We start from the raw sequence: 25631 nt of genomic DNA on the forward strand, positions 1-25631 counted from the left end.
AAAGCAAAGAGCTCCCAAAACTGGCTATAGCTTGCATTTTACTTTATTCATCACTCTTTTCCTTAAAGATCAGAGAAATGGGATCAACACTATGAATAAAACAAAAAAAAACAAACAAAATGCCACTATGGATGTTTAATTTATTTAATGTCACAAATGGGAAGAAACGTACTAACTCTTTTGTCTACCTTCCCAGTGGCCTTTTTAATTTTTCATTGTGATAATTACCTTGCTTTATGTAGCTAGTTGAGTTCATTAACTTTTCAGTTGAATTGTGGTCTTTTTTTTTTTTTTTAACACTGTAGAGTTCACTGGATATATTACTGGGCAGTATTTAATTGATCCACAGCTTTATGGTCTCTGGATGCTTCCCACTTTCTGTCAATAATTCTCTGTGTGCCGGAGAAAACCAGCCAAAAGGCGAATAGATGGAAATTGGGTGATGGAGTGGAAAGTAAGCTAAAGGGGATCTGAAATGAACAGAAATCCAGATGGACATTCAGGGGGAAATGAAGAATGTTGAAAAGGAGAGAAAGAAAGCTTAACAGTTAAAGGATGAATGGAATGCTGGATCCAGAAATAAATATAAAAAGAAACAGAATAAAAAGAAAATGATGAAAGATGAAGCTATGATAGAGGGTTTAGAACAATAGAGGATTTGGTTTGAGAACAGTTTGGACTTGGGGGTTATTGAAATAAAAATTGCATTTGATTGCAGCTGATAATTCATATGTTTTTTTTTTTTCATTCATCATTTTTTTACATACCCGTCAAGTGCAGAATGGCTCTGGTATAACTATGGTTGAAAACCGGACTTTGGGACAGTCTTACAGACTTGAGTTTGTACAAGAGAATTGTAGTTCATAATTTTCCTTCTCAATATTGGTAAATCAATTAATCTCTGTCTTCATATGAAGATGGACTAGTTGTATATTTTTATCCATCGTAAAAAAGTGAAGTATCAGCACAGATGTTCAGAGCTCTCCTTTCTCCATATGTAAAGTAGGATGATCTGTGATTTTATTCATTGGCCTCAGGGAGCAAAAGAAAAAAAAAGCGTAAAAACGTGAAGATTCATTTTCCAAAAGAGTTTGTATTCACTATTAGTGATTGCCATGATTGGGCAATAAAAACGTACAAATTTCAGGTTGGCATCCCTTTAACAGTGAAATGAAAGTATGTAATTATGCAGCTGGAGAAGAAAAATACATGTAGATTGGGGCATATATATGCAAAGTCCTGACCAATAGCTTTTTTCCTGTCTTCCTGTGGCTCCACCTAAAGCAAATAGATTATAAACCTTTCTTGAAAACTGTTATGGGAAATAATTCATTAATAAATGTTAAATGTTACCAAATGGCAAAATGGCACAGGTTTTAAGTGCCTATTACGCCAGTAATGTTTCTGCATTGTAAATTTGAATTTTAAATTATCAGGGGATAAATAGTTAGGTTAGAACAATGCAAGTTTTAGTTTCCTCAAAGTGCATATTAAAAGTCAGGTAATTTGACAGCTATTCACCAAAACCTATTTTCAAATTATTTTTTTCAGACATGACATACTTTTAATACTTTTTTCTTTATGCATTCTATTAACTTAAATATTCAGACTTTTAATAGCTACGATGGGCATTGTATTAACATTTTTAGTGACACGTTAATGTATGCCAAGAATGATCGTGTTATGTGGTTTGTTATACCAGTAGTTATTTTTGATGTTAGCTATTTGGTGCAAAATACAATTCTTACATGTTATGGGAACATAAACTTTATTGCTGTCTCATTATCATGCAGAGGCCAAATATGAGCAAAAGAATAGCATCCTATATTAATCTTCCAAAGATTGGTTATGGGTAACCCAAGTGATTATATTATAGTTTAATTAGTGGAATAGGAGGGAATGAATAGGTTCAGTGCTGCCTGATAAATGTAATTCTCTCATGGAAAGATTTGTACAGTGAAAAACAATAAAGGAGTGCTGATGGAATGGCTTTTTGTCTAGTTCAGTAATGCAATCATCTCTTCTATGCCCATAAAAAAAAAAAATCTCCGTCCTAAGGCTATATTTTGTAGTGTCATTTTAGGTATTCATTTTGGGGGAAAATACTTGCTTCTTCAACTTTAAAGAATTAGATCCCATTGAACTAGAAATAAAAAGCATCTAAAATAGCTTAAATTGTTTTTTGTTTCGGAAATGCAAAAAGTTATCACACTGTACATGTGTGAAGTGGTATTAGTTTCAATGACTGTGCCTGACATTTTTCTGCTCTGCACAAACACTTGTCCTTTGCTGATGGTCCTATGGAAATTTCCCCTGGGCAGAATAAAATCAGAGGGGTGCATTCACGGAGGAAAAAATTTAGATGAGGGGGTTGGTAGTTTTGAGGGTTTATTTGGGGTCAATTATGGGCATTTCCCTGTAACTTTAAGATTTTCTGACCACAAATGCATTGGAAGAAAGCCAGGCATTACCATGTATACAGAGCGGTGGGTACCTGTATGCATACTATGAGTGTTAGGATGTGTCTGAAGGTAAAACAAACTGCAGTGTCTTTCCCTTCCTTCCACACCAGTATGCTTACCTGTAAGTCTTTCTAACCTCATGTGTCTGTAGCTGTTTGGTTCAGCTGGCCAGGAACAAATAACCATGAGGCCAAGATGTTTGACTTCTCTGTAGGCCAGAGAGCCTTATTTTGTTCCATAGGCTGCAATCTGTACCCTGGTGGAGTGGGTTGAATAGTGTCCCCACAAAATACACATCCTCCCAGAACCTCAGAATGTGACCTTGCTTGGAAATAGGGTCTTTGCCAAGGTTATTAAGTGACAGTGAGGTCATAGTGGATTAGGGTTGGACCTGAATCCAATGACTAGTATCCTTATAAGAAGACATGAGAACCCAAAATTAGAGAGGAGAAAGCCATGTACAGACCCAGGAGGCAGAGGTTAGAATAAAGAATGCCAAGGAATGCCAAGGCTTGCCAGCAACCACCAGAAGCTAGCAACGAGGCATAGAAGAGATCCTCCCTCAGAGCCCCCAGAAGGAATTGATTCAGCCTCACCTTGATCTGGGACTTCTGGCCTCCAGAACTGTGAGCGAATAAAGTCCTCTTGTATTAAGGCACCGAGTTTGTGTGGTGTCTTGTTGTGGCAGCCACAGGTCACCGAAACACCTGGATGGACAGCTTGTTCACATTCTACCTGTCACAACGGCATCCCGGTGAGACTGTAGGCAGGTATGCTTCTAGGTCCACCAGTGGGAGTCAACAGTCTACCAGTCAGGAAAAGAATGCATCTTCACAATGAAAGGGTGTAACTAATGTGCCCTCGTCCATCCCTGCCAAACAGCAGCTCCGGTTCTCTGCCTCAGAAACACCACGTCCAGAACAGGGAACCTCAACGTGACCGCTAAATTCTAACATCTCTCCAGTACAAAGTCTGATGGTAAAACACTGAGAAAGCTCTTTCAGAAGCCAGGCTTTTCCTCCAGGTGTGTCCTTAATGAGGGATTCGTATGGTTGAAGATAACGGAATCCGCTCTATTTTAAACAAAAAGGGAATTTTGCTCAAAAAATTGTTAGAGAGCCAGGGGATCAGGATCTAGGCTGGGCCTCAAAAAATGGCTCCTGAAATAACCCCCTCCAGCAGACCCAGCCTCCCTCTGTCACGACCAGGAAGATGAGGACCAGGGAGCCACCGTCCCAGCTGGTGACTCCTGGATCATGGCCCCTGAGGCAACATCCAGAGCACTGGAGGCAGTTGCCACACCTGCAGCTCTGGGAACCCATGACCCTGGCTTCCTGCAGAGTGGAAGAGGCTGACCCCAGGACCACTGGCAGGACCGGCGACGTAATTTGTATGGCCCAGCGCCAAATGAAAATTCAGGCCCCTCATTCAGAGTTAATTAAGAATCGAGACAGCAACAAAAAGCATTAAGCCAAGTGTGGGCCCCTCTAGACTTGGGCCCTGTGTGACTGCTCTGGTCACAGCCCAGGAAGCTGGCCCCAACTGTCGCCATATTGGCCTGCTAATCGCACCTGCAAAACAGATGCATCCTGGACCATTGCTCCTCCCCACCTACATCAGGACCAAATCCACGTCTGTGAGAGCGCAGAAGCCTGCAGAACCCTGGCTGCAAGGGCATCTGAGAAAAGCATCCTTTCCCGCGGTGCAAGCTCTTCCAGAGGAAGCACTCTAGGAGGAGCTGGGAAAGACACTGTGAGCTGCTCTGCTTATCTACCCAAACGCTCAGACTCCAGAAGCAAAGATGCCTTTTGCGGAGCAATGTCTTCTCCCTCCGTTGTTTCGAGACCCATCCTGCTCTGTTGTGGCTTTTCACTCACGACATCTGACGCACGGCTGACCGAATGGCACGCATGCCTTCTCTGTGGGAGGCATGTGTTGGGTGCTGGAGATGCCGTGGCGATGAATGAAGATCCGGTCCCCACTCACTGGAGTCTCCCTCAAGTGGGTGGAAATGAAAAATTAGCGCCTGAACAACCAAGTGGGATGACGTCAGGTAGCCATTTCTGGGGGGCAGAGTTGCTATATTCCAAAATACATCTCAAAGCCATTCTCTCCCCTTGAGCGTCAGTGGTACCATTTTATCCCAGCCAACACCATCTCTTAGCTGATCTCCTCATTTTCACCCTTACCTCCCTCCAATCCATCCACCACGGCGCAGCTAGGGAAATCCTTTTGAAAACCTAAATCAGATCATGGACATTCCCTCGCTTAAATCCTTCCCCTAGTTTTGGCCTGCCCTTGGAAAAAGTCCAGACCTCCTCATCAGTCCTACAAGACCACATGCCAGCTGCTCTCTGCCTGTCTCTAACCATCCCCCACTTGCCCACTATGCCGCACCAGTGTCCTTTCTGCTTTTGGGGACATGCCAAGTTCCTTCTGACCTCTGTCTTTGAACTTACAGATCTTATAGTTCACGGGACACCGTAATCCTTCTCAGCTTGTGGCATTCAGCTGACGGGTCACCTTCTCAGAAAGGTTATCTCTGGCCACCTACCTAGGGCAGAATCTTCACCCCACACCACAGTTACACTACAGCATGTGTTTCTCCCCAAGCATATCACAGTCTGAAATTATCCTGTTTATCTGTTTCTGGGTTTCCCCTTCCTCTCCATGAGGTCAGAGACGCTACCTATGCGATTCAGTCCTTCACCCCAAGCTCAGCACAGTGCCTGGCACATAGTAGCAGCTCTAGAAATATTTGTTAATGGGCTGACTTTCTGACAGATGGATGAGTGAAAGCATAGCTACACTCACAGGGCCTGGAAGTTGCATCAGCGTTGCTTATTTGAGGAGAAGGAATTAAACTTAAAACCTGAGCAAGATTTGGGGTGGCTGGAGAGTTTGGGAAAATTGAAGCAGAGATTTCAAAGTGACAGGCAGTAATCAAATCATGCAAGTCAGCTATTCTGGAAAAAATGCAGGCTGGCTTCGGGGTGAAAAGGCCAGGCCAACAACTGTCCAGTAGGACGGATGATCTCACACTTGTTCACGGGTTGTTTTCAGGTTATTCTCTTCCTGTTCACATGGTGCACGTTGTCACAGTGAAATCACTTGCTCACTGGAAACAGATGCCCTGTTCTTCTCCGCTGGCTCCAGTGGCCCCTGTAGCACTGGAGCGGCTCCCTGCTTCTTATACAAGCCCCCTAAGGACAGAGGGACTAAGTGCTGGAAAGGCCCAGCTGCCGTACTTGAGGGTTTTCTTTTCAGGTTGATTTCCCAGCTTTCTGCCCAGCCCCAGATTAGGGCAGACAACTGTCCAGATTCCTCGGGGCTGAGGAGGTTCCCGGATGCCAGGACCTTCGATTTTAAAACTAGGAAAGTCCAAATTGGGACAGCGGAGTCACCCTTCCACCAGGCCGCCGAAAGAAAGTGTCCAGCATCCTTATTTTTTTCCTCAAGGTCTTAGTCCTGGCAGCTTGCTGCAGCCACTTCCCACTCCACATCCTGACTTGTGACTAATGTTCATTGTTTTTCCCTCCACTTATGGCTTTATGTGCTTCTCACTCTCAGCCCTGCTTCTTTGGCTTCCCTCCTTGATGGTGTCCGGATTCTGCCTCCAAGTGTGTCATCCTACACCACCCTTATATGGTCTGATCCATTTTGTCCCCCGGGAGCTCGGGGTTTCACCCCCTCCTTGTAACCCCAAGAAGCCCTCCTGCCACGTCTACTCTGGGAGGAGTGGGAGAACGTTTAGGGGCATTCCTTAAATACAATTATAATCATACCTCTGACTATACACGTCAGGGAAAAAAACGCCTAAGTATTCATAGTAGTGACCCTCTGTCATATTGAAGATGGGTCTGCAAGCTTTTTCTGTAAAGCTTGCAGTAATCTTTTAAGCTAGACAGTAATCTTTTAGGTTGTGTGGACCATACAGTCTCTCATAACTACCGAGCTTTGCCACTGTAGCACGAAAGCAGCCAAAACAGTATGTGAACCAATGGGCCTGGCTGTTCCAATAAAACTTTATTTACAAATACTGGCAGTGGGCCTGATTCAGCCCCTGGGCCATAGTTCGTGGATCTCTTATGTAGAGCATGCTTCCAGATAATTAAAACATTTTTTTCTTAAGTCCACAGAAGCTTTCTTTGTCCCCACCACACAGATAGGCCATAGCTCCACGTACACCTTACACAGCTTCTTCTGTATTCCTGTCTTTACCTCCTTTGATCATTCATGCCATCACTCAGCTGGGCTTATGGAAACATCTGCCCCACAAAGTAAATTCTTGCACAACGACATTGACATGGAAAGAAAGATCGTGTGGAACTTACTTTTAGAGGATGTTTGATGCCAGTTTGTAATATAAAAGCTGGATATGGAGTCTGAGCCAATAACTAGGATAACTGAGATTAATACCTAGTTGATGCTTTGTCAATGGGATTGCTAGATTAACAGGGTAAAACTCCTCTGATGAGCGTAATGTCCTCACCGTCACCCCAAATAGTGGCTTTAAAGGGAGGTTTTGAGATGTTCGCTGTTTCTGGTTTTGTTTTTCAAACTAAAGAGTATTAATCTGTGGGGTCAGGGGGCAGGCCTCTGTAGGCGTGAGTGGCTTACTAGAGCCCTGCTTTCATCATATGTGCAATTTAATATTCCTGAGCCAACCAGCATCTTCGTAACATATTTTGAGATGTGCTGTCCTTAGAAGTATACTTTCTTTTCATGTGCCCCTTGGCCATCTGTATGTCTTCTTTGGAGAAATGTCTGTTTAGGTCTTCCACCCATTTGTTGATTGGGTTGTTTGTTTCTTTGATATTGAGCTGCATGAGCTGTTTGTATATTTTGGAGATTAATCCTTTGTCAGTTGCTTTGTTTGCAAATATTTTCTCCTATTCTGAGGGTTGTCTTTTCATCTTGTTTCATCACTAATTATTAGAGAAACGCAAATCAAAACTACAATGAGGTATCACCTCACACCAGTCAGAATGGCCATCATCAAAAAGTCTACAAACAACAAATGCTGGAGAGGGTGTGGAGAAAAGGGAAGCCTCTTGCACTGTTGGTGGGAATGTAAATTAGTACAGCCACTATGGAGAACAGTAGGGAGGTTCCTTAAAAAACTAAAAATAGGATTACCATATGACCCAGCAAGCCCACTACTGGGCATATACCCTGAGAAAACCATAATTCAAAAAGACACATGTACCCCAATGTTCACTGTAGCACTATTTACAATAGCCAGGATATGGAAACAACCTAAATGTCCATTGACAGAGGAATGGATAAAGAAGATGTGGTACATGTATACAATGGAATATTACTCAGCCATAAAAAGGAACGAAATTGAGTTATTTGTAGTGAGGTGGATGGACCTAAAATCTGTCATACAGAGTGAAATAAGTCAGAAAGAGAAAAACAAATATCGTATATTAACGCATATATGTGGAATCTAGAAAAATGGTACAGATGAACCTATTTGCAGGGCAGGAATAGAGATGCAGACATAGAGAATGGACATGTGGATGGGGTGGGGGGGGAAGGGGATGGTGGGATGAATTGGGAGGTTAAGATTGGCATATATACACTACCATGTGTAAAGTAGATAGCTAGTGGGAACCTGCTGTATAGCACAAGGAGCTCAGCTCAGTGCTCTGTGATGACCCAGATGGGTGGGATCAGGGGTGGGAGGGTGGGAGGGAGGTCCAAGAGGGAGGGGATATATGTATACACATAGCTGATTCACTTTGTTGTACAGCAGAAACTAACACAACATTGTAAAGCAACTATACTCCAGTAAAAAAAAAAAAAGCATGACAAAAAAAAGTATACTTTTTTAAATTGAAGTATAGTTGAATTACAATGTTGTGTTAATTACTGCTGTACAGCAAAGTGACTCAGTTATACATACATATATCTATATACACATTTTTTTTCATATTCTTTTCCATTATGGTTTATCACAAGATATTGAGTATAGTTCCCTGTGCTGTAAGAAGTATACTTTCAAATGGAGAAGGGGTAGAAGGGGAAAGAAAACACTGGTAACATTTTAAATTAATTTTCAGAATACGATCCATCAATCACAAAGTGCACGTACATGGAAACTGTTTATCTCAGGTGAGAAATCAGGAGGTGAATGTGAAGAAACAGGGAGAAAAAAAAAGGGGAAAAGAAGCTTGTATTTCAGCAGAACAGGGTTATGTGCATTTACCTGTCCCAGAGGTTGGATGTGATTGGAACAGGAACTCTGACAAACAGGGCACTAACATTCTGTTGACCCTCTTCCTCCAAGTCCTCTCGGCTGGTGGGGTTATTGCAGAAGACGAGAGCTCTCCGCAGAGCAGCAGCAGCCCATGTGGGCTCATTGCTGAGCAGATACTGCTGAGTCTAGAAAACGGAGAGCCTTAACAAGTAAATTCCACACCCCCTCGAATTTGTGCCTCGGTAGGGAAGCCTCAGCAGGAAATCCTCCATATGTTTTCCTTTACTACAAGGAACTTCAGAGAATGAGTTCATGCTCTTCCAACATCCTCTCATTGCTGTAAAACGGCACCGGTTGGATGATGAGAAATGTCACCAGGAACCCGAGAGGACGCCTACAAACGGAGATAGGGGAGCAGTTACTCTTCTGAATTAGATATTAGTTTGGGAGAAGTTTTATTTTTCCTTTGCTGCTTACATTCTGGACTTCGTGGGCTTTTTTCATTTTTGGTTTTTTTTTTTTAAGGACAGTCTTTTGTTTTTGACTGCTTCCTAGTAGAGCTTGGTTACTTGGAGAAATAAATATCGAAAGAAGATTTCTCAAAGATTTGTCCTATGGAGGAATGGAGCTTACCCTGAGGACCAAAGGATTATAGCTCAGATTAGCCTTTGCTCTTAAACAAAAAAGCCAAATTTGAAATTCAGGATTACTTGAAAAATATCACTGCAAGTAAGTACTTCGTCTTTATTGTCTTCTTTTCTTCCTTTTTAATCTCCTAATAAGCATCTTTTTGGCATATTGTAATCTCAGTGAAGTTAACAGTTGGATTCTAAATATAAGTAAAATGATTTTGCTGGCTCGTAAATTAATTGCAAGATGAGATATGAAGTGCTCTGCTCTTAACACTGTTTAGCAGGTAATATTTATAGAAATGTTTATGTTATCATGCCAAGAATCACTTAATTTCATTAACGTTTCAAGTGAATATCTTTTGCCTCATTTCCTCCAGTAATATAAACTCTATTTTAGATTGGAAAATAAGCCAGTAAAAATGTCTTCTGAAAAGAGCATGGCTGCCCTAGCAAGCAAGTCAACTTTTGTTGACTTCTCTGGAATATTAAGGGAGATTTGCTGAAGGACCTGTAAATTTACAAAGTAAAATTTGCTACAACTCTGACTCTTGTGAACCCCTTTTGAAAATAGGATGAAATCAATGTAGCAAATGTGAAAGAAATCTTAGTGGCAAAAGGGCATTGAAACATTAAAATATTTCAGCTGCTATTACCTTTTCTTGATTACACTATTAAACTGAGCTCCAGCTGTGCATATGTTGTTACCTGCTCAGGACTCCAGGAGTCAAGGGCTGTCAAGCCGATCTAGCAGGATGTGGTAGACGGTGCACAAGTCATCAGGGAGGAAACTAGAAGTGGCCAAGATGTCCTGTTTCCCTCCAGATTCCTAATTTCCACCACCCGTCCCTCTGCCCTCCCTTCCTGATGGGGTAACTGCATCAGTTTGTTAGGAGGTGTCGTGCTCCCTCCCTGGCAATCGTAAACAAAGAACTGGCTGCTTTCAAAGTCAAGCCATGTCTGATTGATCTTTGGACAAGAATGAACATAGGAATGATCTGTGCTTTCTCTGCACTCCAGTTCCCCCACTGCGCCACTAAAGCCATCCTCCGGGCCTCAGCTTTCCATACACCAGCTGGTCTGAAACGATGTATTCCAAAGAAAGATAATCGTGAAAGTCCCTTCCATGAATGGAGCGTGTTGCACTCCTTCCTCCCTCCAATTTCCCCTAGTCTGTAGAGACTGTCTGCCTTGTCCTCTAAGAAACATGATTCCTGTTCATCACTGGTTGCCAAAGCCAAGTTCTCCCAGCACTGGCCTCATTACTGTGTAGCCTGTCAGTTAAAGATCATTATCTGCCAAGCCATCTGTTATTTTCCCTTAGGAGAGGGTGTTATTTCAGTTCTATGGGTATCCTTTCAATTTTCCCTGCATGTTGTGTAGCAGCTAAATGTAGTCCAAGGGTTAAGTCCTGTTGATGGCAATGGGAGTCTGTGTCCCACTTTTGAAAGTGTTAGCGGTAATGGTGTAATCTTGACTGGCCCAAAAGGGAAGGGTGAGCTGGGGACTGTGAAAAATGCAGCCAGATGAGAGGCTGGTCTTTGCCATCCTGGAAGGTTGTTGCTTTCATTTTACTTATTTATTTTATTTTTTTATTTTTTTAGAAAATTAGCTATAGGTAGAATTGTTTGTTTGTTTATTTATGGCTGCATTGGGTCTTCGTTGCTGCCTGCAGACTTTCTCCAGTTGTGGTGAGCTGGGGCTACTCTTCGTTGTGGTGCATGGACTTCTCATTGCGGTGGCTTCTCTTGTTGCAGAGCACGGTCTTTAGGCGCATGGGCTTCAGTAGTTGTGGCACACGGGCTAAGTAGTTGTGGCACACGGGCTAAGTAGTTGTGGCTCACGGGCTCTAGAGCGCAGGCTCAGTAGTTGTGATGCATGGGCTTAGTTGCTCCGCAGCATGTGGGATCTTCCTGGACCAGGGCTCGAACCCGTGTCCCCTACATTGACAGGCAGATTCTTAACCACTACGCCACCAGGGAAGTCCCGGTTGTTGCTTTTAGAGGAATTACTTGCTTCCTGATTTAGTTGTGCCTAAGGACTTGTGCTTCTTTTATGGGGCATCGTGTTGTCCTAACAGCCCCTGTTATGGATGCTGGCTACCCATCAGAGATGGCAGTTTGGAGGCTTGACCCTTACAAAGGAGACCCATGAAGAATGTGAGCTTTCCTACTTGTCACACTCCTCCTTCACTAGTTAGGAAAAAGACTTTGCCTTCTTTAAGTGGTCTATGATCTATCTGCTAAGTGAGAGTGGACCTCTATAACTTCTCCCCCTCAATGATGGAACTTACATTGCTGAATTTCAAAAGCCATCAGGTCATCTATGCAACCTTGGAGAACTTTCCTTTGTAAAGAGAAAGTTTCCTTTGCTTTGAGCAGCTCTTTTATAAACTTATGTCCTGGACAGATCTGAAGTACCCTGTCCTGTGGTACTAGCAGGTGATGACGATGACGATGATGATAATGACATCTAATGAGTATTGACTGCCATCTTTTGCCAGGTGTGATACTAAATATCTATGACACTTATGACATTAAATCTTCCCTGCCTTACCTGTAATGCAGATAATGTAGACAGCCTCCTTCACACATTTCAATGGAGGAGAAACAAAAAAGATCCAAGAACGTTCCTATCAACTAGCATCCTGTCTTCTTTATGTTTGTTGTCTTTGTATCTCTCATTCAACTGTCTAATGACCAAGGTTAGGGATTGTCCAGGTTCCTTTCTGCATGACTTTAATTCATGGATAACATTTCTGGCAGAACCTAGGCAGTGGCCTGGGGTGGAGTGACGGGAGAAATTGGGACTTCAGCAGTGAGCTTTAGGACATGTATTGGAAATGGATTTCACTTCTTTCTGCTCTGCATTAGACTCTATGTAAAGTGTGGCTTCACCCCACATCATGCTTCTCTGTGCTTCACTTCCTGCAGGGTTATGGGGATAATTAAACCTTGTTGGCTTAAAAGCATCAAAATCCTGGGGAGAAAACAGCACATTCATGAGCAAACGTGTTTTAACTGCTCATGTTGGGCCAGGTTCTCATTGGGAGCAAATAATACACTTAGAAGATAGAACAAAGTCTTTCAAATTACCAGAAGGTGGGTAGTATGGAGGGAGAGGGCTCAGATTTTTTTTTTGCAATCATAAAACGTATATTTTAAGTAAGGTTTACTATTAATATCTACTGTTATAAAGATTTTATTAACATATGACAAATTGGGATAAGCTGGTTTGTAGATGATGATTCAGGACAAACGACATCTGAAATAATCAATGAGTAAATGAATAAAGAAATAATACATTTATTAATTGGGAAATGGAAGTCATTGGGGATTTAATAACACTTTTTTTGCTTTTTGATATTGTTTCTAATCTGGGTCATGGAAACATTTTAAGATAATTTGCTGCCTTGATTACATCTTTGATTCAATGATTGTTTATTGAGTATCATTTAGGGTATCACTCTCTGGAATAATCCATGATTACATTTGGGAACAAATGTAGGGCTATAGGGTGAGTGAGTATATTAGATGAGGAGAGAGAGCAATTGAATTCAGAAATACTAACCTCTCACAACTTCAGATTCACAGAAATTTGAAACTAGGATAGATTTTGGATCATCTTATCCAACTCCTTTACATTATATATGAGGAAACCGAAGTCAAAAACTGATTTACACATCACTAATTAGCTACAGAACTAGGATGAGAGTTCTAGCCTCTGGCCTCCAAATCCAATAGCTTTTTGTTTACTTTTCAGTTCTATGTTTTTAATATATTATTTTTTTAATCATTCAAAAATAAAGGTATGCTCCATGATCATGCCAATTGCTTTGCTCTTTCGCCTTTTAAATATCTTAATGTAAAATATCTCAAACACACAAAAATAGTATCATGATTATCTGCAAACACACCACCAAGATTAAATATGTTATTTTGCTATCTTTAGTTCAGATAATGTGTAAAATAAAATGAAGCACATTACAAATACAGTCAAAGCACTATCCCCACCTTTCCCCCCTCTTCCCTCCCAAGAGATAATTATCCTTAAATTGCTATATATGATTCCTATGTACTATACTTCAGTATTTTTACTATGTGTGTGGGTTTGTATATGTGTGAGAGGGTGGGTTTTTAGGTCCAGACATGGATGTATCTTTGTGAGGTTATATCTAACATCTATTTGTGGTTATACTATTGCTTTGTGTTCAGATTTTAAGATATATAAAGCATTGTCTTTATATATTTATATATTCTCTAACTTTTTTTATTCGAAGTTGTTTTGGAGATGTATTCATGTTGATACATAGGTATCTAGTAGATTTTGTTATAACTGCAGGTTAGTGTCACATTGCATAAATCATCGAAGGTTGATTTATCCATTTTCTTACTGAGGGAAATTTGCATCGTCTCTGCAGTTTTGCTATCTAAACAGTACAGCAATGGTCTTTGTATGTATCTTCTTACACTTGTGCTAGGATTTCTCAAGAAGAGTTCAACCTAGAAGTTGAACTGTCAGGTCATAAGGGTACACATTTTCCCTAGAGATTGTTAAGCTCTTCTGCAAACTCTACTGGTTTATTTGACCACCAACAATGTTGAGCAGTAGTTCTAAACTCTGCCTGCAGAAAGAATCACCTAAGGAGCACTTTAAAATTACCAATGTCTAAGTCCCACCCCAGACCAATTAAACCAGAATCTCTGGGGATGGAAGCCAAGACAGTTTTCAAGTTCCCTGGGTGATTCTGATGTACAGCTAGAGTTAAGAACCACTGATTTAGCATTTTTCTGTTTCCCCTCATGTTTTCCAACATTTGGTGTTATCAGACATTCTGTTTTGCTAATCTCTGGGTGCAAGGACTTTGTAATTACTGGTGAAGCTGAGTATATTTGTATAATTTTATTGAGCATTCCAGTGACTTCCATTGAGAATTATGTGTGGCATATTTCACCCATTTTTTTTTCTCTTTAATTGTCTTTTATTATTGATTTGTAGGCACTTTCTTTACGTTCTGGACTGTAATTGTGAGAGGGGGGCATATAATTGCCAAATATCTACCCTAGTCAATAACTTATCTTTTCACTTATTTGTGCTACCTATCATATATAGAAGTTTAAATGTTTTAATATACTTAAATCTGTCAATATTTTCCTTTATGCTTTGTATGATGAGAAATCTTAAATACTTTCTACATGATTTTGTAAATCTATGTTTCTGTCTTTTCTTCAAAAAGTTTTACAGTTATACTTTTTCCCAGTGAAGTTTTTAATCTGTCTAGAATTTATATTTCTGTATGGTGTAATGTATTGATCAAATTTTATCTTTTTTTTGGTTCTAGTACAGTTTTCTAACTAGTCCATCTTTTCCCAGTGACATTTAGTGCTATTGAGACCTCACATGTCGGTTTTTTCCATTCCATCCTTGTACCAATACCATGTTTTAATTATTACAATCTTATAACAAATGAACCATTGTAAACTATTTTTCCAAAAATGTGCATTGCCTATTCTTGAATATTTACTACACCATATGAATGTATATGCAACACCATTTCAGGTTACATGAAAGACAGTGTTGTGATTTGGCTTACAATTGCACTGAATTTATAGATTATTGGGGGGTGATTTCTCTATCTAAATTCGAGTCTCCCCATTCAAGTACATAATTTAGCTTGCCATTTATTTAAGCTTACTTTCATGTCTTTCAATATTTTATAATTTTCCTACAAATATTTTCCAGATTTTTGTTAGATTCATGATTGTTGTTGAAGTGAATTATTTTTATTGTAAATTTTATTTTTTCCTGAAATGTTCTAACTATTGGCTGACGGTTCATAGAAACATACTAGATTTTTGTTTAACTCTTGTTTCCAACCATGTTGAACTCATTTGTTTTAAAAGTTTATCAATTACTTAGATTTTCTAAATAATCATATATACAAATAATAACAATTCTGTTCATTCTTGTAACATTGATATGTTTTATTTTAATTTAACTGAGTATAAATTAAAGATTTAACTAATTAATTAATTTATATTCTATATATATTTTTTTCTACTTGCTATCATGATTAGGCACTCCTGCACAAGGTTAAATAGAAGCATTGACAGCAAGCATCCTGTCTTGTCCTGAGTTTTATATAAAATTCCTTTGACTTTTTCACGATTAAGTATATTTTCTTGAGTTTTTACTGGATATTTTTTATCAGGTTAAGAAAAAGTTTCCTTCTAATTCTTCTTTGCTGAAATGTTTTATTAGGAAAGTATTTTGAGTTTTATCAATATTTTCTGCATCTGTAGAGATGAATTTATGGTGTTCCCCTTCTAATATGTTAATTGGTAAATTACATTAATAAGTTTTTCTAAAATTGAACCATCCCTGTATTCTGGGATAACGCCTACTTGATCATAATTTTTAAAATATTCATTCTAAGTTTGGTTTGCTAATATTTTGCCTAGAATTTTTATATTTATAGAAGAAACTGGCCTGTAATTTTTCTTACTCATTGTACATCAGTTTATCTTCTTATGGGTTAAAAAATGATTATCAGCTTATTCTATTCTATGGAAACATTTAAATAAGATTAGGATTACTTTTAATTTGAAACTCGATAGAACGTATCTGAAAAAATCCTAGGTCTGTGTGTGTGTGTGTGTGTGTGTACAGACTTTAGTGATTCCGTTTCTCTTAATATTGGTCAATTAAGGTTTTCTCTTCCTTCCTGAGTAATTGTTAGTTACATTTATAGTGAATTGACCATTTTGGCTAGATTTTCAAATGCATTGACATAAAATTGTTCCTGATATTCTCTTTTTTAACAATTTCTACCTTATCTGTAGTTGTTCCTTTTTTTCATACTAATATAGTCATTTGTGCTGTCCCTTTCTCTCTTTTTAAATCAGTATTGCAAGAATGTTATCAGTTTATTAGTTTTTTTTCAACTAATAAACAATTTTTGGTTTTCTAGGATATCTCTGTCATTAATTGGCAAATACCCTTGGCAGTCAAACCATAATTTAGTTAGGTATATTATTCTAGATCGGCAGGTATTTTCTCTAATTCATTTTATTGGGTTGGCCAGAAAGTTCATTCAGGATTTTCCGTAACAACTTACAGAAGAACTCAAATGGACTTTTTGGCCAACCCAATAAAATATTCTATTGATTTCTGTTACTTATCTTTGGTTTTGAAAGTCTACTGTGCCTATTGTTATCCCTTGGTGCAACTTATCTTTTCTCTCTGGATACTTTTAAAATCTCTTTTAAGATCTCTTTGTAGTTCTGCTGTTTCACTACAATGTATCTCATTGTGGGTTTGTCTTTTATTTATCTTGATTTCTTCTTAACTCATAGGAATCATATATTTAATCAATTCCGGGACATATACAGGCCTATATCTTTGCATATTGATGCTTTGATAATTCTGTTCACTTTGTGAAATTAATATTAGACATGAATGTTTTGTTCATTTCATGCTGTCTGTCTCTTAATTTTATATTTATCCCTTTATCTCACTGTGCTGCATTCTGAGTTGTTTCCTTAAACCTGTCTTTCAGACCATTGATTATGTCTTCAGCTGTGTCTATACAGCTGTTTCACCTCTCCATTGAATTTCTCATTCCATAGCTATAGTTTTCATTTCTAGATAGTCTACCTACCATTATTTGAATACCATGTTTTTCTTTTCATATGGCTTGTATTCCTTTAGTGTTAGTCATTTAAAATTTATGTGAAATAATCTCTTATTTTGTTCATTTATCCAAAGTCCTTAGGGTTCAGAGTCTTCTATTTGTTGTGTCTGGTGGTATGATTCTTCTGGTGGATTGTTTCTTCGTGTGATGAGTAATTTAGGACAATGAGCTCATCCTCAGTAGGGAATACTGTATAAAAATATGCAACCAGTGTCCCCTTCAGACATTTTGCATTTATTTTTGCTTTTTGTGTCCTAGGATGAATCCTTAGGCTAATTTCTTGATTCACATATTCCTGGACCACACAAACAACCCTGATTATAAATTCTGGCACTATCTTTTCCCTTCACTTGGTATCTAGATAGAGACAGACAGACAGCTTTACCGTGTCCATTTGTTGGGACTCTATCACCTGTCCGTACCCTTACATAGGAATTTAAACCCAACCTTCTGGGTTACTGAGACGTGTAAGGTTCCCTGATGCAGACCACAATCTGTTTGTGCCCTTACCATACTGCTTTTTAGATCCACATATCTTACACCAGGCCTTCTCTCTTGCATGCTCTTTCTCTCACTCTTGCTTTCTTTTTTTGCAAGCTTAGTAATGCATTTAAAAGAATAGTGTGTTTTTATCTGTTTTTTCTAAGCATTTCTAAGTGGGAAAGTTTTCAAATTTTCTTGAGAAAAAAATTCAGAACAAGAAGTCCTAGTTTGGCCTTTTTGACATTAAAAAAAAAGCCTAAGAATTTCACAAATCATATTCTCCATGCAAAATTTTCTCGCTAGCTTCTGTAGAAATGTAGTTTATCCAAAAATCAGCTCGAAAATTATTAATGCAACTCTGAATGTTTTGCTGTATAACTGCTGAGGAATTGCATTCCTTTGAACTTCTACGATAAACTCAGCCACAGCCTGGTGTGTTGAGAATAATGGGGTGAGGAGGGGCTATATCCTACTTTGAGAAATTTTTCAGGGAGTGTTCTGTAGAGGAACAAATACTGTTTTCTGAAAAAGTGCAAGCATCATTTGCTTTTTCTTAATGAGAGACCAGAAGGATATATATTTTTAAAGGTTATAATGAAAACCCCAAAGCCCCTTCTGGCTCTATAATTCTGTGATTTTTTTACTATCTTGAGAAAATTTCCCAACAAATCTTATAGCCTGTGTGCAGCTTTGTAACCAAATCCTAGGAATCAAAGTTCCTTAATCTTCCCAAGATGCTCTCCTGTTCTCTCTGTCATTCACCATAGCATCTTAGCAAGTCCATAGATATGAAAGGGACTGTGTTCAACTTTTTTTTTGCTGTTAATATTTTTTGATCTGATTTTTCCACGGGATGTCAAAGAATACATTGCCAAACAAAACAATTAGTTGACTAAAGAGAACGTTAATTATTGAATACTATCTAAACATGACATATTTCAAAGTATACACTGTTGGAAGTTTTCAAAACTTCCATTGAACATGCTATAATTTTGAGATATTTTACCCCAAAATTCTCTTTGGAAGCAACAACTTAATAATAAGACACAGTTGAAATAAAAACAAAGGATTCATTTAAAAAAATAGCCAATGTTCTTTCAACACTCGATACCCAAAGTTATTTCCGAGGCCTCACCATATTATTTTAGATTAAATATCTAAAACAAATTATTACAAAAATAAACCCATCCCTTCGCTGGATTTCATTCTGTGTTTGGATTGGGGTGGAGTCAGTTGTTAGCTGCATGATCAGAGCACAGGCACTGAGTCTTTTTATTTTCTTAATTATGAATTAGCGTTTCAAGCCCTCATTGGTGGTTTACCATGGCAGCAATCCCTACCAAAGCAGTTGTTCCTCTAGATCCTAAGTGGTTTGCTAGAACATTAACCTCGACTTGACCCCTGATGGTCACAGGAGAGATATACAAGGGTCAATAATTCCAACTTCTAGAAAAGCTATCAAGGAGGGACTGCACCCTGAATTATGTTACTTGCCTTTAAAAATAATTATAGTGTGTTTGTCATTCAGAAGCCCTAGGATCAGCAAGACTAATGAAAATGTTTAAATCCTTATCAGTTGGAATGAAAAGGGCTGGCTCCAGAAAGTGCCGACCTTGGAATTTTTGCGCTGCCTGTGTTGATCCTGTGTGCTGATGCACATGACCCACTGATGTGTGGCTTGGCAAGCCATAGAGGCTTATTCACCCATGCTGGATGTGAAAGGGGCTTCCGGGCCGCTCCCTGTGCTGTGGCATTCCTCTAGTTCTCTAACAAAGCTTTCAACTGGCGTCTGTGACTAATGAGCATGCAGTCCCAGGAGCAATGGAGCATAGTTTTCCGTCACCCATTAAGACGAGCTCTAAGCCCCAAGCTTATCAAGCCTGAACCAGGAGAAGCTAGGGCCAAAGGCTGAAGATAAAACAGTCACTAATAGTTTCATAAACTGCGTGAATCATTCCGCGTTAACAATAAATACTGCATGTTTAGTGACATTACCTCAGCCCTTATAGCCAAGGTGCTCCCTGGCCCTGGCCATTAAAGGCAACATAGCTCTTTTCAGGAGAATCTGAATTAACCCTACTTTACATAAAGTTCAGTCTGAGGACGTTTCTCCAAGTAATCTTCCCCCTCTTTGTGTAGACAAGCGACCTCATTCTGCCTGGGGTCACGTGGGATGAAGTAAGTGCTAGAGGTGGGCCATCCTGAGCTGGTGGGAAATGTACAGAAAATCCTGGTGCAGATGATTCTGCCTTAGGATTTCGGTTATTTTTGCATTTTAATTTAAGCTTTCAATTATGTGCCTTGCTGCGGTGTAATCGGGGAATAAATAGATTAGAGGAGAAGCAGGACGAAAAACTACTCATAGTCGTTACCTATTATTTATTCTATTTGGTCAAGGATGTCAGAAATATAAGGTCATTAAAAATCAGTAAGTTGTTGGAAATGGGAATGATGGGGAGGGGAGTCATACCCCTTCCCTAAGACCTTAACACTGATGTTTGAAAGGACACTTGAAGATCCTATTTGGCCACTGGTATATTGTAGACTTCATACTTATAAGTGGCATAAGTTAATACGGAGACCTACTCAATAAAAATATTTTAAATGTCTTTAAAGTACATAATCATTAATTTTTAATTCTAAAGCTGTTATATTCTTCCCCACTCGCATTGGTGATCTTGATTTTACACAGCCATCCCTGTACTATATGGCTCTACTATTTTTTGTCCTATATATTTGTATCCTACCATTTCTACTTCTCTGTCTCATTTATTTCACAATTCTGTTTGAGAATCCCTGGAGACCTGGCTTAAACTTCCTTTCATCCTGTCCAGATTGGCCATCTCCTTCCAGTTTTTCATTGAGCTCTTCTTTCTTTCCTCTATCATGGCATTCCATTGGCCCATCGTTGCTCTTAATCAGGTCTGGATTCACGGTCACAGGTCTCATGGGTCTCTGCCCATATACACTGTTCCACGTTACCTTTGATCCCCCCTGCCTCCTTCTTCCTTTCTAATAGGACCTGCATCCTTAACATCTGCAGACTAGTTGAGAAACTTGTTGATCATTCTCTCCTGCCATCTCTCACACAAAATGTTTCTTTGCACATCCCCTCTGCCCTCAGTATATAAAGTATAACTCAACCTTTCAATGTAAACTTACTTGATTTGAGACTTTTGGGTATTTGAAGTATAACTTGAGCAACACTCCTTTCCTATGTTAAAATATGTGATTGACATGCATTGGGAAGGCTGGATTTGACTGGATACCAGATTATAGGCAATTGTAAGGCAGTCACTAGGTTTCATGTTCTGTAGCATCTCGTGTGAATCCATGAACTCTTAATTTGCAAAATCAGTATCACAGCAGCTGATGGTGGTGGTATCCAACCCCCTAAATGAACTTCTAGCAAATACATAGAGTTGGCAGAGTGCCGTGGAGTTCTAGCATTATTTAAATTATTTTAAAAAAAAGTATCCAGGAACCACCCCAAACAGATAAATCATCCAGATGCTTATAAAAATCGGAACAGTATCCCTTGGAATTACCTTTCCATGCACCTAGTGACGGGCATATACAAGTTCTCAATAAATATTAAATCTATCATCATTGGAATATGTTTTCAATACCATATGATTGATCACCATCATCAACTCTTCCAGCAATTTTTCTATAAAATCTGTAGCTAGTTTATGGTTACGTCAAGAATCCCAAAGCCACTGTGAAATCAATGCAGCAATTGGTGGTCACAGCTCCTTAAACTGAAGTTCTTTAACCTAAGGGTGCAAGCTTCCATCTTCCCTTGGTATGCCTAAAAGATAAAAAGTTAACATTTTTCAAGATTGATGAAACAGTGATAACAGTTCTTCCTCATGGAAGAATGAAAATATACATCTCTAGATTACTGCATGAATGATCTAATTCAAACATAAAGAATTATCACAGTTCAGTGTTATTAAATACTGAAACAGAAGATATGCAATCACCTTTCTTATATTTTATTAAAAATAGGGTAACACATTGAGATCCAAGGTGGATTTGGAGACTAACTTAAGCTCTGCAGACCTAGGATTTTATACTTATCAATAATAGTTCCCCTGTTCTTTGATTACGTGTGTTTCTTTCAAGTTATTTTTAACTTTAGAACGCTGAAGCAAAGATGTTCAAATTCAACCTTGGAATTTAATACATCATCTCTTTCGCCAGAGACATTTCACTGATCCTGTGTTATTTAAAGGCCAAATGGAACTGTTATGGTGAAAATCTGAAAAGAATGTCAGAACTAACACAGTATGGAGATCACATTTTCACAGAAATAATGATTCCAAGTCTTGTAATTTAATTTGCATGGTTGAATGAACTTGTCTTTCTCCTACTCCAGAAATACAGCCTACCACATCCCGAACTGCAGCCCTTTCGAAAAGAGGCCAAGTCCCTGAGTTAGCATTCCACAATCATGCCCACTCCACAACTTCAAACCCAGTAACAATTTTTTAATTAAAAATGAATTCTAAGCCTACAAGCTTATCCTTTCTGAGAAAATGATGGGAGAAGGATGGAACTGCTCTATATTTCTTTTAACTAAAAATGAAGTCACTTAACCTAAAAATTTATATCTCAGGTGGGGGCATGCGAACTATCACAGAAAGGAATAGGTCGTGTTACCCGGAACCCAAGGACCACTGGTGGTACCTTCTCAGGACAGCTGACAAAATTCTTCCTAGGAGAATTTCCCTAGGTTGCTTTCATGAGTATATTATTAGAATCTAGCCCTCTGTGTTAGTGGGCATAGTTCTATAATGAACAATATCCACATGTCAGTGGCTCATCACTAAAATGTGTGTTTATTACTCACAACGTAGTCCATTGGTGTGAGGATGAACAAAGCGTGAGGGTTCTGCTCTAAGCAGTCACTCAGGGACCCAAGCTACTTACAACATGTGACTTTGCTCTTTCTAGGACCCCTACCTTCTCTGCTTTCAGCCCACCAAAGGGAGCCAATCACAGAGGACTTCCTGGGAGGTTACCTGGGGCCAGATCTGAAAGTAGTGTATGGCTCTTCTGTCCTCATCCCATTGGCTGGAACTCAATCATACAACCCCATTTAACTGCAAGGGAGACTGAAAAATGAAGCCTAAACGGCTGCCAAGAGGAGACTGAAAAATGAAACCTAAATGGCTGCCAAGAGGAGAAAATAGGATCTGATGAACACTGAGCAATGTCTGTCACATCTTTAGTAGTTTTGAGTTGGGGTTGATTAACGGGGTATGTGAAAATGGCCCCATGGTTGGTCTTGAACACTAGTAGCTATAAGAAAATATTGGACCAAGGGTGCCCATCCCAGGAAGCTGTAACTATATGTTCCCTACTAGGGAGGGTGCTCAGGTTTAATGTTGTGAGAAATATAAGATGAATCAGGTATTGTTTCTGCCCTCAGGCAGTATATAGTCTCCTAAAGGAGTAGGCTATCTGTATAACTAGCTGTGTTCTAGCTCGTATAACAGGATATTAAATTGGAAGTTTTTACTAAGACTCCTAGATCTAATAGACAGGAAATGCCAAAGTTAAATACCAGATCAAGATTCAGATTTTCAAAGGGCTATCAAAAATGGGTTCCATAACCTAAAATTTTCTTAGCTACAAAGGGTATATAAAAGGTCTCTGAGACTGAAAGTTGAGAGAGGATATCCTGAGGAGGATTTCTGCTTAAAAAATAAATTAAAAAAAAATTTAAACCATGCTGTGTTTTCACCCACATCCCTGAGGATGAGGGCTGGGGGCTGTCTGCCGCCTCACCTCAATTCTAGTAAGACTGACTTCTACAGAACCATCTAGAGAAGTTGACCTCTACCTCCTGAGGTTGGGAGAGGGGACACAGTAGACTGATGTCTCCCTCAATTCTGAGAAAGCTGGAGGGGGATACACCATGACTGGTTAGCTGTTCTGATGGCAGGAGCAAAGGGAAGTTGTTGCTGGGTTGAAATCAACCTGCATGGTGGCATCTTAGATTCTGTCCAATATGGCGGCCCAGAGGCGATGGGACCTCAACAGAGAAATGCTGGAGGTGGACCGCTAGATGTCCAGGATCTAAGAAAGGAGCAGGAGGCTGGACTAGAGCTGCAGTGACTGAGTCAGCAAGTCAGGGGAAGACCTCAGAGTGGGAGAGTGAAGAACCCACAAAAGTGATCTTAGAGAAAAAGAGTCAGCTTTCAATATTGGCCACACCCTCTTATGATTCTATCAGTCAAAGAGATCTTTCCTGTCCCTCTTATCTGTCTTCCATACTTCAACTGTGGGGATGGAGGTTGGTCAGCAAAAGCAATTAGTGGATGAAGAAAGATGGAAATGAGGGACTTCCCTGGTGGCGCAGTGGTTAGGAATCTGCCTGCCAATGCAGGGGACACGAGTTGATCCCTGGTCCGGGAAGATCCCACGTGCCGCAGAACAACTAAGCCCGTGCGCCACAACTACTGAGCCTGTGCTCTAGAGCCTGCGAGCCACAACTACTGAAGCCTGTGCGCCTAGAGCCCGTGCTCCACAACAAGAGAGACCACCACAATGAGAAGCCCATGCACCACAACGAAGAGTAGCCCCTGCTCACTGCAACTAGAGAGAAAGCCTATGCACAGTAATGAAGACCCAATGCAGCCAATAGATAAACAAATACATAAAATTAAAAAAAAAAAAGAAAGATGGAAATGAGACAGATGGAGGAAACCAAATGCACTCTTTATGTTGAAGACACCAGCTTGCCTGCAGGCAGCCTTGGATGGGAGATGACGATGGTTCAGCTTTGAGTGATGGTTCAGGGCTGATGAATCCCGAGCTGGGCATTCTCATTTCTGAATTGAGACTGTGTTTCGTAACCGGCAGAGAACGTAGAACTTTTCCTTAACTAGGGATGAAAAGTCATAGCTCTGCAGGAATTTTCATCAGGGACAGGGGAAGAGCTAATTTCTTTGATTAGGCTTAAAGGGACAGTGACAGGCAAAAACAATGCTCTTTTTAAAAAAATTTATTTATTTTATTTTTGGCTGCATTGGGTCTTTGTTGCTGCGCGCAGGCTTTCTCTAGTTGTGGCAAGTGGGGGCTACTCTTCATTGTGGTGCGTGGGCTTCTCATCATGGTGGCTTCTCTTGTTATGGCTCGAGGGCTCTAGAGTGCAGGCTCAGTAGTTGTGGCGCACGGGCTTAGTTGCTCCATTGCATGTGAGATCTTCCCGGACCAGGGCTCGAACCTGTGTACCCTGCGTTGGCAGGCGGATTCTTAACCACTGCGCCACCAGGGAAGCCCAACAGTGCTCTTTTATGACTACAGCTGACATAGCTGATTTGTTCAATGTGCAATTTATGTTTGAATTCTGGTGAAGTGCCCTAGGAGAAGTACAAGTAAAGTGCTCTGGGAGGCCGTATAAAGAGTGCTTGCTTCTAGCTGGAGTGGAAGTGTGCCTAAGGTAGGGATGTGTGGAGAAGAAGGCACATGCAGCAGACCTTAAAAATAAAGGGATTTAAATGTGCAGAGATGTGGGATGGGCTAGGGAGGGTAGGTGTCTGTTGGAGCTTTGTTACAGGCATTTCTAGCAGAGCAAACAATAGAAAAAGCAAAGGATGTGTCAGTGTACATTCATCCTTGGTAAAAAAAACAAAACAAAACAAAAAAGTGCCATTCTCATGAGGGATATTGATAACGGAGAAGGCTATGCATGGGTGGGGACAGAGGTATATGGGAAATCGCCTTACCTCTCTCTCAATTTATTGTAAACCTAAAATGCTCTTTTAAAATTGTCTTTTTTAAAAAAGGTAGGTAGACAGAAAAACATAACAGATGCCTATAGAATAGCAATTAGTTCCATTTGGCTGAAGCCAAGCATGGGGCAATAATGGAAAATAAGGTAGAAAGTGTTGGCCTACAGCTTAGGTAAAAAGCATCAGGCAAGCTTGAAACCTCAGCAAGGAGTCTGCAGAAAAGGCAAGGAATCAAGGACGAGGCAGGCTACCAGGGCAAAAGGAGAAGCCTTGTAGTTGGGCTGACCTTCATGGTAGGCGGCCAGACGTCTAACCTTACAGTGTCCAGCAAGGTACAGGGCATTAGTTTGTATCTACATAGACCACGTTGATGTCCAAGGGGGGATAATGTGATAAGTAGGGTGTGAAAACAAG

General features: G+C 39.9%; 1 protein-coding gene across 18 annotated transcripts in view; it reads left to right on the forward strand.

The window, feature by feature from the left end:
• KIAA1217 overlaps positions 1 to 25631 on the forward strand; it is a 496866-nt gene that overhangs the window by 79401 nt on the left and 391834 nt on the right. Inside the window, exon 1 of one of the 18 annotated variants that reach the window (XM_082449582.1) lies at positions 9379 to 9396. The exons of the other annotated variants lie outside the window; for them this stretch is intronic. The gene's annotated coding sequence lies outside the window, so the exon portion shown is untranslated. Of the gene's footprint in view, positions 1 to 9378; positions 9397 to 25631 lie in introns of those variants that run through there. 18 annotated transcript variants of the gene reach the window in all.

This window comes from Balaenoptera physalus (assembly GCF_965194825.1).
Source record: "Balaenoptera physalus genome assembly, chromosome: 2".
Lineage (NCBI taxonomy): Eukaryota > Metazoa > Chordata > Mammalia > Artiodactyla > Balaenopteridae > Balaenoptera > Balaenoptera physalus.